Consider the following 14,866-nt stretch of genomic DNA (forward strand, 5'->3'; position numbering starts at 1 on the left):
TTAAAATCAAATTTATTTATAAATTTGTGTTTTTTATAAATTTATAACTTTAAATTACACATTTTGATTTTAAAATAATTTATCTAATAATATATAACTTTTTAAGGTAGCACGAAAATTTAAACTTAAGAGTTTAGAATAACAAATAATTATAATAAAATAAAGTAAGAATACTAACTAAATTTATGCAATTATGATTTTGAAAATAATTAAAGCATAACATTAGTTAAATTACTATTTAATTTGTAAAATAAATATAGTATAACAAATGTTTAGATATTATTATATGTTAGTTCAAACTCTAAAAATTTTAACTTTAAATTCATATGTCATATGTAGGATTATATGTTAGGTGTATCTATTTAAAATAAAAAATTTTGGTAATGATTCCATGGATGATGATAACTTAAAGGATGATTTATAATAAAACTTAAGAAATATGAATTTGTTTTAAATTGATAAACTTATAAAAAGTATCATTTTTAATGAATTTAAATTAAAACACAAAATTTAGCTTTTTATTATATTTTATTTTTATATTTTATTTGAATTCAAATAGAAGTATATATTTTTTTATTGACATTTATATTTTAAAAATTATGAAAAATACATTTTTAATTTAAAATAATATTTTAATATAATTAAAATTTCTTTTATGTGATTTTACATGCATAGTTTGTGAAATAAAGATGAATTTTTTGTTTTGGTTTTTAATTTTGCAAAAAATACTACTTATGAAATATTTTTTTAAAATTTATCAATATATCTCAACAAAATAAGACTATTTGTTAAATAAAATTATCCACAAAATTGACAAATAATATGCATAAGACTATAGTAAATTTGTTCTTTTTAACACAAATTAGAATTTTTTTTAAATAAAAACTCCTAATATGTTTGGTATTCTAAAAGATTAAAAACTAATTTATTTTTCTATATTAAAAACTACTTTGTAGAGAAAAAATTATTAAAAACCAATTGAAGTATTACTAAAAAATAAATGAACGAATTAAAGTCTTAAAATTAATGTTTTCTAATATAAGCCAATGTTATTTTTTTATTGTGTTATGCAAATTTTGAATATTTTATCAATTGAAAGTGTTATTATTAGTTGATAAATTGTCAATACGTGTGTATAATAAATTGAGTAAAGATGCAAGAGTAATGAGAATTAGATGAATATAAAATTTGTGATAGATATAATCGAAAATTGGTTTAAATGGGCAAAATTACAGAACTTTTTTTTGTGTGTTTTTAGGAAAAAAAATTTTAGTGATTTTTTTAAAAGGTAAAAATAATTTTATATTTAAATATTTTGTGCAAAAATATTTTATTCTTTGTTTCATATGAAACTATAAAAATATTTTTTATTTATTTATAATATTAAAATTAAAATATTTTTTTAAGTCATTCTTTAAAAATTATAAATTATAATTTAAAAAATATTTTTAAAGTTTTTAAATTTTTATTGTTAAAATTTTATTAAATATATTAAAAAATTATTAAAAACTATTTTTATTTAACAATTTAATTACAACCAAATAAATTTTGGCTCACCATTTTATTGTAAGCCAACTACAGAGGGCACATGACATAAGTCATAAGCTAGTCCACATCATCACACCGTAGTGGATATTATGGACTTTTTCCATACCTATGAACTTGACAATGAAAAAACAGGTTAACGGTCCATTATGCACCCATTTATCTCATTTTCACAACATTCCTCTCTCCCATAATCTCATTCCTTTATATATTTTATATTATATCTTAATGGTTCACAGACATGGCGTACTAGACTTTCAATATAGTACAATGCCTCACCTGAAATGCTTCCATATAATTATCAATGTCATTTATTTATTTTGTTTTGTCAACTCAGCTGATTCTATTAACAGAAAACATTGTTTATTGTTAAGTATTTTTTTAGTGTTTTAAAATATAGAGACATTTTTATTATTAACGAAAATAAAAATGATTTTTGTCAACATTTTTATAAGAGGTGGAATTTGTGGTTTACTGTTAATTATTCAAATAATAAATCCCACTACTTTTTTTCAGACATATTTGATGTTATTAATAATATAAATATCAAATTCTAACCATTATTCATTTAGTACTTAAAGTTTATAAGTTCTAAACTAAATAAATTGTTAAATTTGGTATCTACATTGTTGATAGCATAACTATAAATTTGTAGTTATGTATAACTCATATTAATTACTTTTTTTTAATTATTGGTAAATTTTGGATTGATTCTCAGACAGAAAAATCAAGTATAAAATTTTAGGATATTATCCAACACTCTAGAACTTGAAAATTAAATCTGATATAAGAATATAATTATCAAATTAAATAAAACTAAAACTAAATATCATAAAATCACTCATTTTAAATGTTTAAACTAATAGGAGAAGGCAACATAAATAACTATAACTTTAACACTAATTAAATCTTAAATCTAAGATGTAAAATCATAAGAAAATGATAAAAACCTTATTAGGAATCATTCAAATTTGTTTCAGCAAATACTCTAACCATGTCATCATATCATGCATAGTTCCTTTTTTTTATTATTTTTATAATTTTTTTTTTGGTAAACTAAAAATTTGTGAATCAAAATTTAATTTAAAAATTTATTATTAATCAATAAATTACTGTATATATAAAATGAAATTTAAATTTTTAATATTTAATTAAACGGACTAACTAATAAACTTTTTTTTTGAAATAAAAGAAGCTCAACACTGTAAAGTGGAGCAAACAATCCAAACAACAAGTGCTACATGAAAATACCGAACATTTCTGTCAATTCTGGCATTGTATCAACAACCCAAACAGTCATTATCGTTCCATTCATTGTAGCTCAGGAATGTCCTCCTTATTACGATGTCAACACCTGCTTCCTTGTTATTGAAGATCCTAGTATTACGTTCCACCCAAATGTTCCAAATCACTGCAAAGAACGCAGTCAGCCACCGCTTCTGCTCTTCTTTTCTCTTATGCCAACCAGTCTAACTCTCAAACAGTTCCTTTATGGTACCAGGAATAGCCTAATCTTCACCAAAGACCCGCAACCAACTGCACCACACCTGCCATGTTAGTTCACAGAGGAGAAATAAATGCTTGACCGATTCTATTTTCTTGTTACAAAGTACACAAATGTTATCAGCTGGCAGAATGACACCTATCTTGCTTAACCTCTCCTTGGTATTAACTCTACCCACAAGCACAAACCATCCAAAAAGCTCAATTCTCAGAGGTACCACCCCTCTCAGACTGAACTTGTAAAACTGTAGCTCGTGATCTCAGCTGACATGGTCTCCGATTGTAATACATGCACCACAGATTTGGTAGAAAATGTCCCTTTGCAGTCAAACTTCCACACTATATGATCCTCTTGGCTTTCTGCTATCTTCACCACCCGAAGCCTCTCATGAAGCTAGTTTACAAGCTCCAGTTCCCATTGGAATAACTCTCTTCTCCACTGGAAATTCCATATCCACTCTAGTCCATCCCAAAAACCATAATCCCCTATCATAGATCCTTGTTGGTTTGAAATAGTAAAGAGTCTTGGAAAAGTCAGTTTTAGGGGCTCACCTCGCAGCCAGTTATCTACCCAAAACATGGTGCTCCTTCCATTCCCTACCTCCATCTCCAGGCCAGCAAGCATTTTGTCTTTTATTCTCTGCTCTGTAATGTTCAAATGACAGATGTCTTTCCATGGTCCTCCTTTATTCGGTAGCTGCTGAGTTGCTAACATTGCATCAGAGTTCAGGTTGTTACACGAGCATACAATCCTTTTCCACAATGGACAATCCTCCTTTGAAAATCGCCACCACCATTTAAACAATAGCGCTGTGTTTCGAAGCATTGCATCTCCAATCCCCAAGCCCCCAGCCTTTTTCGGTGCCTAGACCAGCTCCCACTTAACTAACGGGATACCATCATTACCATCCCCCTTGCACCACATAAATCTCCTTTGTAACGCAATCAGCTTATCCGCAACCGCCTTTGGCATCCTATACAAGCTAAGGTAATATATTGGTAAGCTATTCAGCACTGATTTGATTAGCACCAGCTTGCCCGCTTTGCTTAGGACCTTTGCTTTCCACAGGCTGAGTTTCTCTTCCACCTTATCTAGTATCGGTTTCCAAGTCTTCACCAAACAGGGATTCGCACCCAAGGAAATCCCAAGGTATCTAACTGGTAAAACCGCTTCGTTGCACCCCAGTAGGCCACATGCCTGATCTACCCATTCCTGCTCACAGTTCACCGATATCAGATTTGATTTCTCAAAATTGATGCTCAGCCCTGACATCAACTTGAAACACCGCAGCAGTCTCTTATAATTCACGATTGTGTCTGTTACCGGGGGGCAAAACAATATCGTATCATCTGCAAACTGTAAGTGCGACAATGCGATATGTTCTCCTTCGACCAGTAGCGGAGCAATGCGCCCGTTCCTGACAGCTTCTTCCAACATCCGATGTAACACATTGACCACAAGCACAAACAAAAATGGAGAAAGGGGATCCCCTTGTTTGAGGCCTCTTTCCATGTGAAACGGCTTGGATGGTGACCCATTTACCAGAACAGACATAGTGGCCGTATTGACACACTCTTTCACCCATTTCCTCCAACGCTGTCCAAATCCCATTTTCTGCAACACTAAATCCACAAAACTCCATCGAACTCTATCATAAGCTTTATGAAAATCTAGCTTAATGATTGCCACTTTCTTTCGCCGCGCCTTCAGCTAATGGACCGTCTCACAAGCAATGAGAGCACCGTCATAAATTTTTCTGCCCTTGACAAACGCAGTCTGAGTCTCTCCCACCAGATCTGACATAACCGATCTCATCCTTCTCACCAGTACTTTCGAAATCACCTTATATACACAACCTACCAAACTTATTGGCCGAAGATCTTTAATCTCCTTAGCTCCCACAAATTTTGGTGCCAGCGTCACCCATGTTATATTCGCATCAGAAGGTAACTTTGTGCTTTGGAAGAATTCCATTGCCGCCGTAGTGAACTCCTAACCAATCTCTTCCCAGCATTTCTTGATGAAATTCATATTGTACCCATCACTTCTTGGGGCTTTAGAAGACTCACAATCCCATATTGCCTTCCTAATTTCCTCCGCTGTTGGTAGAGCCTCCAATGCCTCTGCCTCAATTCTGCCTACTTGCTTCAACAACCCATCCCGGACACCGATCCTTGGAGCAACCTCCTGATGATACAATTCCTTGTAGAATCCCCTGATTGCATGCTTTATTCTTGCCTGATTCCTCACAAGCCGTCCATGAATCATCAAAACATCGATCCTGTTGTTCCACCGTCTAGCTGAGACAATATTATGAAAATACCGAGTATTTCTATTTATTTTCTTAGCATGTTTGGACCAAGACATCTGCTTCCAATAAATTTCCTTCTTTATATAAATCAACCCAAGGTGGTTATCATCATCGGTTGTTAATTATTCCCAAACTCTTACCAAGCTCCCAAATGCATGGCATTCCTTATAGTTCTTCCACAATTCCACTCCACTTAACCCAACCTTGAACCTATCATCCATAGGCGAGTTCCTTTTTTTTTTTCTCAATTGAGAGAGGAGTTTTTGTTATTATTACCAGCAATTTCATTAAAGTCTAAACACATGGCCTATATCTTCCATCCAACAAGCTTAATTCTTATCTTACCTCGTAGCACAAGTGATTTCTTTGTCCGAATGATATGTTAGTGTATACATCTTAATTTAACGTATATATATAAGAACTTAATTTTGATGTATTATCGTTTTAGACATGTATCTAATTATATAATAATAATATTATTATATTAATAAAAATAATTAATTTTTATATTAATCACGTAAATGATCATTTAAAAAAATAATATAATTAAATGATAGTATAAAACTTTTATACTATTAATACATACATCAAAATTAAATTATATATCTAATTGGGTCTACAATTTAAATCAATTCAATTTTGAACAAAATATATTTTTTGTCTTTAATAATTAATTTAATTTAATTTTATTATTAAAATTTAAAATTATATTATCTAGGATATGATTTAAAATTGTGATAATAGAATAGTAGTCTAAATATACAATTTTTTTCTATTGCTACATTCACATAAAAAAAACACACATTTTTCTTAATAATCTTACATAAAAAAATAAAGTTAGGACAAGTTAAAAAAATTGATGAATTATATAACTATATGGGAATTTTTTTGGTATTTATGAACATTTTGCCTAAATTATTTAAAAATAGAAATAGAGTAAAGTGGAATCTGCCCTTTTATTTTTTAATCTTATGAGTAAAATTTAGAGTTAGATTTGGTTTTAAATTATATAACAATATAATCTTAATTGTATATTTAATAGTACAGATGTGGTATATACATAGGTAGAACCACTTAGACCAAAAACAAGAAGAAATTGATATTCTTCACTAAGAACGCATCAACAACGTCAAAACAAATTGGATCAAATTAAACTAAGAAGAAGATCCTTTCATGTTTTTTATTTAAAGTATCAATTTTTTTTTAATAAGTTTCAGGTAAAAGAGAAAAAAGAAAAAAGAAAAAAAAAAGCCATAGACAAGTACACTAGCAAATTGGAGCTTAAAATCTTCCCTCGATTAGATACAGAACAACCCAATATGGACAACAGACTCCAACCGATAGGTGAATAAGAAGCTACAACTGGCGATTACATTATCAAAGAAGTAATTTGGCACGTGCATCTTAAGTAGTTATTTAGATTTCTCACTTATTTATTTGTAGCGTGTACATACGTCTGCTTTACTAGCGTAAACATATTTTTCTATATCTTTGTGTTTCTTTTTTTTATTCACGTTTATTCTTCTTCTTTGTCGCATTTTATTTTTTTTTGTGTGTGTTTTTTTCATTGTCATTATTTTATTGCTGCGGTTGTTGTTGTGTTTTTTCTTTTTCTCCTTTCTTCTTAGTAATTTTGCAGCATTGATTTTTTTTATTCATTTTAAAAGAGTGAAACAAGAAAAATTATGAGAAAATGAAATAAGAAGAAGATGAAGAAGAAGAAGAAGCCTTAGAATATAAGGAGTAAGAAAGAGGAAGAGTTTTGAATGATCTAAAATTTATTAAAATAAAAATACACCGAAATTTCTTAAAGTTTTTACACTAAGATTTTGTTATAAAAGCAAAAAATGTCTTCTTTAATGTTGTATTTTTTCTTCTTCTTTTTTCTTTATATCTTTCTTTTTTTTAATTGAATGAACGTAGGTTCATTGTTTTTATTATTGTTAAGAGAATAAAATAAGAAGAAAATTGAAAAGATAAAATAAAAAAAAGATGAATAAAAAAGAATACGATGATGAAAAAGAAGAATAGGAAGCAGTTGCAAGACCTAGAGTAATTTATGATGGCCTAACGCAAGTAGTTATGGAATTATTAATACTTTAGTACTTCGACATCTTGTTAGCAAGTTAATGTGTAAGAATAATCAGATAAATTGTGTACTTTTTGGTCGGGTTGTAGATAATATTCTCGCTCACCTTAAAGAATGAAGGGTTGAATCCATTTGTGCTGAGTTTTGAATTATGTATTATCAGAATAAAAATACACCAAAATTTTTTAACAATACACATAAATTTCTTAGTTTTTACACCAAAATTACTTAATAATTGCGACACGCAAATTCAATTCGAAAACAAACACACAAATAAGACTGAATCATGAACAAAACCACATCCAAATTAATTTTGGATCAGACAACGTCATTAATATGACAAAAATTCAACGATAACAATAATAATAATAATAACGACAATACCGATAAAGAAGATGACGATAATGATAATGATAACGATGATGACGATGACGATTTGATGGTGATGATGATGAAAAAAGGAGGAGGAGGAAAAAAATGAACGAAAAGAAAAAATCAAATAAAAAAAAGGGAAAAATGAGGAGGAGAAGACAATGATAGTAGTGGTGACAGCGATGATGAAAAAAAAAAGAGAGAAAAAAGAAGAAGAAGAAGAAAATAGCAATTGAGATGTTATTAGTAAGAAGAAGAAGGAGAAAGAGAATATGCGTGGTTTAAAAAAAAGTTATAACAATTTAGTTAGATTTGATTAAGCATTTTACTTGGATATAGAACGTTATTCTATTTATTCAGTTATTCATTTATTGTCATGATAAAAAATTAAATTATATAATAAACTTAAAAACTTTTAATGAGAATTTTTAAAAAATTTAATTTTAATATTTATTAATATAAAATAATTTTATACGTATATTTAATCATTTAATATTGTGTTAATAAAAAACTTATATTTTATATTTAATTATATAAATAATTATCAAAAAATAATATAATTAAAAGACTACGTAAAATTTTATAATATTAGTACATTAAGATTAAATAAACTAATTTCAAACTTTTGAAAATATAAAAATTCTAATATTAATATAACAGAAATTTAATCGAGATTATAATATTATATACAGTATACACTTACATCCAAAAGAAACCACACAAATTTGTTTCGCTCGAAATGAAAACTTTCTGGCTATCAAAAAGATCATACAACAACCACCCCATTTCACAGTCTCTAGAACTCGGATGGTTATTCTAAATAGTACAAGGATGTTCATTTTGTAGTTCAATAATCCTGTACACATTGTACAAATAGTCTATTGTCTCCCACTCTCCCTAGCAGGATCCATAAAGTTTTCTCTCCAAAGTGAAGAAGAAAATTTAGATTAGAGTGGAAAAATGGGTAAAATTACAAATTTATCCTTATATCATTAGTAAATTATAATTTATAAAGGATATTAATGTAATTTCATTTAAATATAATTTTCTCTCCTCTTATTTTTTCTTCTATCCAAACAAAAGAAACATTTTTTTCTACTTTCTCTTCTTCTATTTTTTCTTCATCCAAACAACACAAAAAAATTAACTTTTCTTTCTATTTTCTTTCCTCTCATTTTTTTTTCACCCATTTTTCATTTTACATCCAAACAAAGTGTTAAGGTTGTCATGTCCCCGTAAGCTGTGACTAATGAAACTCAACACATTAGACTTTGCAATTCAATTCCAATGGCTTTGAAAACTTGCTTCACTCATCTCCACAGTTCACAACACTCTTCTTCCAGAACCTTCTTCTCATTCCCCTCTTCCAATTCTGCTACCTGCATTTTTCACGATGAACCTCACAACAACTACATCCTACATTTCTCAACATTTTTTACTAAGAGGAAGCTCCATCTTTCTCTTCTTCTCACAACTTTTCCAGAATTCAGTTCGTCTTGCAAATCTTGGAGACTTCGGGAGTCCTGAATTTGTAGCTGATAAACTTTTACAAGCAGAAAGGTGTAAGGTAAGATTCTTGTTTCCATTGCTGGAACTTTGTATGACTAATGCAAAATTTGAGTGAAGTGATGATGATATTGAATAGGAGAATGAGCTGAAAGATTTACCTTGGATTACTTTGACTCTATTGTGAACATCATTTTGTTAATACTAAGCAGTAAGCACTAAGACACTAAAAGCCTAACTATTATATAATAAAAAGGACTCTAGAACCTTCCCTTCCTATCACAAACTATTGGCACCTCACCTGTGCTCTAAAGTATTCCTATAATTATTTATTTTTATCCATAGGTGATTCTCCGTTGATCTTTACTTAATTAAATCAAAAGTAGCAATGGTCAATTGGTTTCTTGTTGAGATTGAGGTGTAGAAGTTAACCACTTTTTGTTTATATAACAATAATTTGATTTGATATTAATTTACAAGAGAACATCAAATTTAAATAGAATCAACTCTTTTATTTTTATTTAAATAGATAATTTGTAATTAAAGTATGTTGTATAAGGAGCGAAACAGAATATCAAAAAAATAAAATATTATGTAATCTAAACGAGTGAAATTTACTATCCTGATTAGTTACAATAACAATAATTTGTTATTGTTAATTTAGAAGAATTTTGCATTGAAAACATAAAACTTAAATAGAGTCAACTCTTTTATTTTTTATTTTTATTTAAATAGATAATTTGTAATTAAAGTATGTTGTATAAAGAGCGAAACAGAATATAAAAAAAAATATTATGTAATCTAAATGAGTCAAATATACTATCCCGATTAGTTACAATTATTTAATTCCTTCTCTTTGAGTTTCAGTCCCGTTTATCCAAAAAGAAAAAAAAAAGATAATTTGTAATTTAAAAAATTGGATTAAAATATTAATTTGAGAGTAAAAAATTATCTTTAACGCTTTGATTTTAGACTTCAAGATTAAGTAGTCCTTCTATAATGCCTTCTGAGAGTCTTTTGCTTTAATTAAAACTATCTATATTTACATAATAGAAAAGATAAAAAAAATTCTAAAATGAATTTTTAAAATAAAATTATTTAATTTTTATTCATAATGTAATATAAATTAATTGACACAGTCTATTTTAGAAAGTGAAGCTTACATAAATAAATAAATACTATATCTAAAAATAGGAAACCAATAAAGAAGAAAAAGTAGGAAACCAAGAAAGAAGAAGGAGGAGGAGAAGAAGAAGAGAAGAAGAAGGAGCTAAGAGCAATCAAATTCTGCAATGATGAATTCGTGGGATATCAGAGACCCGTACGAAATGATAGACTTTGATGCCGATGAAGCACCGCAGTTTCAGTTTGAGTTTCCGCCTCTGCCTGAGCCCGTCTGGAATGGGGACGAAAACAATGTAGGTGAGCCGTGTGCCATGGACGTGAGTGGTAATGAACCACCTCAGCCGGTTATTGATTCATGTTTCCCGGAAGCTATGAAGAGGACAGATCACTATTGGGGAAGCCCATTATCTGATTATCAACCACTTCAGTCTCAGCCTGAGCCATATGCCATGGACGTGAGTGGTAATCAACCACCTCAGCCAGTTATTGATGAGTGTTTCCCGGAAGTTATGAAGCATAGTTATCAAATCCGGACCGGATCGGTCGGTTCGACCGGAAAACCGTGAACCGGACCGATCAGACCGCAAATGACGTCAGCACGTGCATTTTAAAAAATGTAAGGCAGTGTCACCTGCTGGGTTCAAACCTAGCACTCCTAGAGAAGAAAAGGATTTGTAACCACCAGGCTACCATGCATTTTAAAGTTATTAATACCTTTTTATAAATATATTATAACTTATAAGACGTATCCTAATTAATAACTTTATCTTATTAACTCTTTTACTCATGTAAAATTTAAAATCTCCTTACACTTTTATCTTTTATTCTAATGAGTAATTTTATATTTAATTTAATTAATTTTTTATTTTATATTTACTAACTTAAATTAATTATTTTTTAATTTTACATAATTATTAAAAATATTAAATGTTGTTAAATATTCTTTAAATTAAAAGATAAACAAAAATAGTTTTATTAATCATACCATATTTTTGTTATTGATAATTATATAATATTTATTAATATTAACTCTTTTTCAACATATATTTGATTAATATAATTAATTAATAAATTATTGAAATATTAAAATAATTTAATTTTATATAAAAAAATCTTATTATAAAAAAAATAAATTTTATATAATTATTTAATTATAACCGAGTCAACCGGTTGAACCAGTGATCCGGTGACCCAATAGTCTCACCGGGTTGATTACCGGTTCGGTTTTGATAACTATGATCTCTAGAACTCGGATGGTTATTCTAAATAGTACAAGGATGTTCATTTTGTAGTTCAATAACCCTGTACACATTGTACAAATAGTCTATTGTCTCCCACTCTCCCTAGCGGGATCCATAAAGTTTTCTCTCCAAAGTGAAGAAGAAAATTTAGATTAGAGTGAAAAAATGGGTAAAATTACAAATTTATCCTTATATCATTAGTAAATTATAATTTATAAAGGATATTAATGTAATTTCATTTAAATATAATTTTCTCTCCTCTTATTTTTTCTTCTATCCAAACAAAAGAAACATTTTCTTCTACTTTCTCTTCTTCTATTTTCTCTTCATCCAAACAACACAAAAAAATTAACTTTTCTTTCTATTTCCTTTCCTCTCATTTTTTTTCACCCATTTTTCATTTTACATCCAAACAAAGTGTTAAGGTTGTCATGTCCCTGTGAGCTGTGACTAATGAAATCCAACACATTAGACTTTGTAATTCAATTCCAATGGCTTTGAAAACTTGCTTCACTCTTCTCCACAGTTCACAACACTCTTCTTCCAGAACTTTCTTCTCATTCCCCTCTTCCAATTCTGCTACCTGCATTTTTCCGTTGATCTTTACTTAATTAAATCAAAAGTAGCAATGGTCAATTGGTTTCTTATTAAGATTGAGGTGTAGAAGTTAACCACTTTTTGTTTATATAACAATAATTTGATTTGATATTAATTTACAAGAGAACATAAAATTTAAATAGAATCAACTCTTTTATTTTTATTTAAATAGATAATTTGTAATTAAAGTATGTTGTATAAGGAGCGAAACAGAGTATCAAAAAAAGAAAATATTATGTAATCTAAACGAGTGAAATTTACTATCCTGATTAGTTACAATAACAATAATTTGTTATTGTTAATTTAGAAGAATTTTGCATTGAAAACATAAAACTTAAATAGAGTCAACTCTTTTATTTTTTATTTTTATTTAAATAGATAATTTGTAATTAAAGTATGTTGTATAAAGAGCGAAACAGAATATAAAAAAAATATTATGTAATCTAAATGAGTCAAATATACTATCCCGATTAGTTACAATTATTTAATTCCTTCTCTTTGAGTTTCAGTCCCGTTTATCCAAAAAGAAAAAAAAAAGAAGATAATTTGTAATTTAAAAAATTGGATTAAAATATTAATTTGAGAGTAAAAAATTATCTTTAACGCTTTGATTTTAGACTTCAAGATTAAGTAGTCCTTCTATAATGCCTTCTGAGAGTCTTTTGCTTTAATTAAAATTATCTATATTTACATAATAGAAAAGATAAAAAAAATCCTAAAATGAATTTTTAAAATAAAATTATTTAATTTTTATTCATAATGTAATATAAATTAATTGACACAGTCTATTTTAGAATAAATAAATACTATATCTAAAAATAGGAAACCAATAAAGAAGAAGAAGGAGGAAAAAAAGAGAAGAAGAAGGAGCTAAAAGACCAACCACCTCACCTCAGCCAGTTATTAATGACGTCAGCACGTGCAACGTAGTGTCACCTGCTGGGTTCGAACCTGGCACTCCTAGAGAAGAAAAGGATTTGTAACCTCCAGGCTACCATGCATTTTAAAATTATTAATACCTTTTTATAAATATATTATAACTTATAAGACGTATCCTAATTAATAACTTTATCTTATTAACTCTTTTACTCATGTAAAATTTAAAATCTCCTTACACTTTTATCTTTTATTCTAATGAGTAATTTTATATTTAATTTAATTAATTTTTTATTTTATATTTACTAACTTAAATTAATTATTTTTTAATTTTACATAATTATTAAAAATATTAAATGTTGTTAAATATTCTTTAAATTAAAAGATAAACAAAAATAATTTTATTAATCATACCATATTTTTGTTATTGATAATTATATAATATTTATTGATATTAACTCTTTTTCAACATATATTTGATTAATATAATTAATTAATAAATTATTGAAATATTAAAATAATTTAATTTTATATAAAAAAATCTTATTATAAAAAAATAAATTTTATATAATTATTTAATTATAACTGAGTCAACCGGTTGAACCAGTAACTCAACGGTTGAACTAGTGACCCGGTGACCCAATAGTCTCACCGGATTGATTACCGGTTCGGTTCTGATAACTATGTTGCACACTACTGGCATCTCCAGTGCCACGTTATTACGATAAAGGCCTATTAATAAGAACATCAACTATTAGCAATTTACATCTTTGAAAAAAGTGCATTGTATTTAAAATAAAATAAACGGAAAAAAGACAAAAATCTAAAGAAAAGGACAACTAGGGTGCATTTAACCAATAGTAGCTAGTCTTCATAATTTCCAAATGCAATTTGATAAATGGATGATTGAGTTCACAGAGTCCGTATATATAATCAGTTAGTTATTTTATATTATATAATTCGTATAAATAATCTTATTTATTATTAAAAATTTAAACAAAATAGGTCACTATTATTATTAATTTAAATTTACATAAAAATAAAATTAAATATTTTATTTTATTTAAACCTTTAAAATTTAATAAGAATTAATATTTAAATATAAATAAAATTTTAAAATTTTAATCTTTAATATACTAAAATTATCTTGCAGCTTTTGTTTTATTATAGAGTTATTATTCAAACAAAAGTAAAGATTCAATATTTTTTGTTGAAAAAATCAAATAACCACAAAAATCAAATTTTTTCGATTATACTCTCAAATTTAAATATATTTTTATTTTTATATATCTTTTTTAATAATTTAATATGGATAATTTTAAAATAAAAAATGAGAATTCTAACATTTTTTAATTAGCCACCTCTTAATAACGAGAATACCAATATAATAAACTATAAAATTTTGAAAGAACTATCACCATAAAATCTAATTTAGTGACACATCATTCAGTCTTCTACTAATTAATACTATTTATTCATTAATCAGAATCTTCTATCGATAATTATTTTCAGTTATCTTTTAATGAGAATATCAATGTAATGAGTTATAAAATTTTAGAAGAATTATCACCATAAATATTAATTTATATAGTGGAAGAATCTAAATTTTTATTAATTTTTTTAAAATATTAATCTTCTAATGTGAAACTTTTTTACAAGTATTGGTCTTAATAAACACAATGACCATATATTAACCATTT

The sequence above is a fragment of the Arachis stenosperma genome, chromosome 4 (assembly GCF_014773155.1).
Source record: "Arachis stenosperma cultivar V10309 chromosome 4, arast.V10309.gnm1.PFL2, whole genome shotgun sequence".
Lineage (NCBI taxonomy): Eukaryota > Viridiplantae > Streptophyta > Magnoliopsida > Fabales > Fabaceae > Arachis > Arachis stenosperma.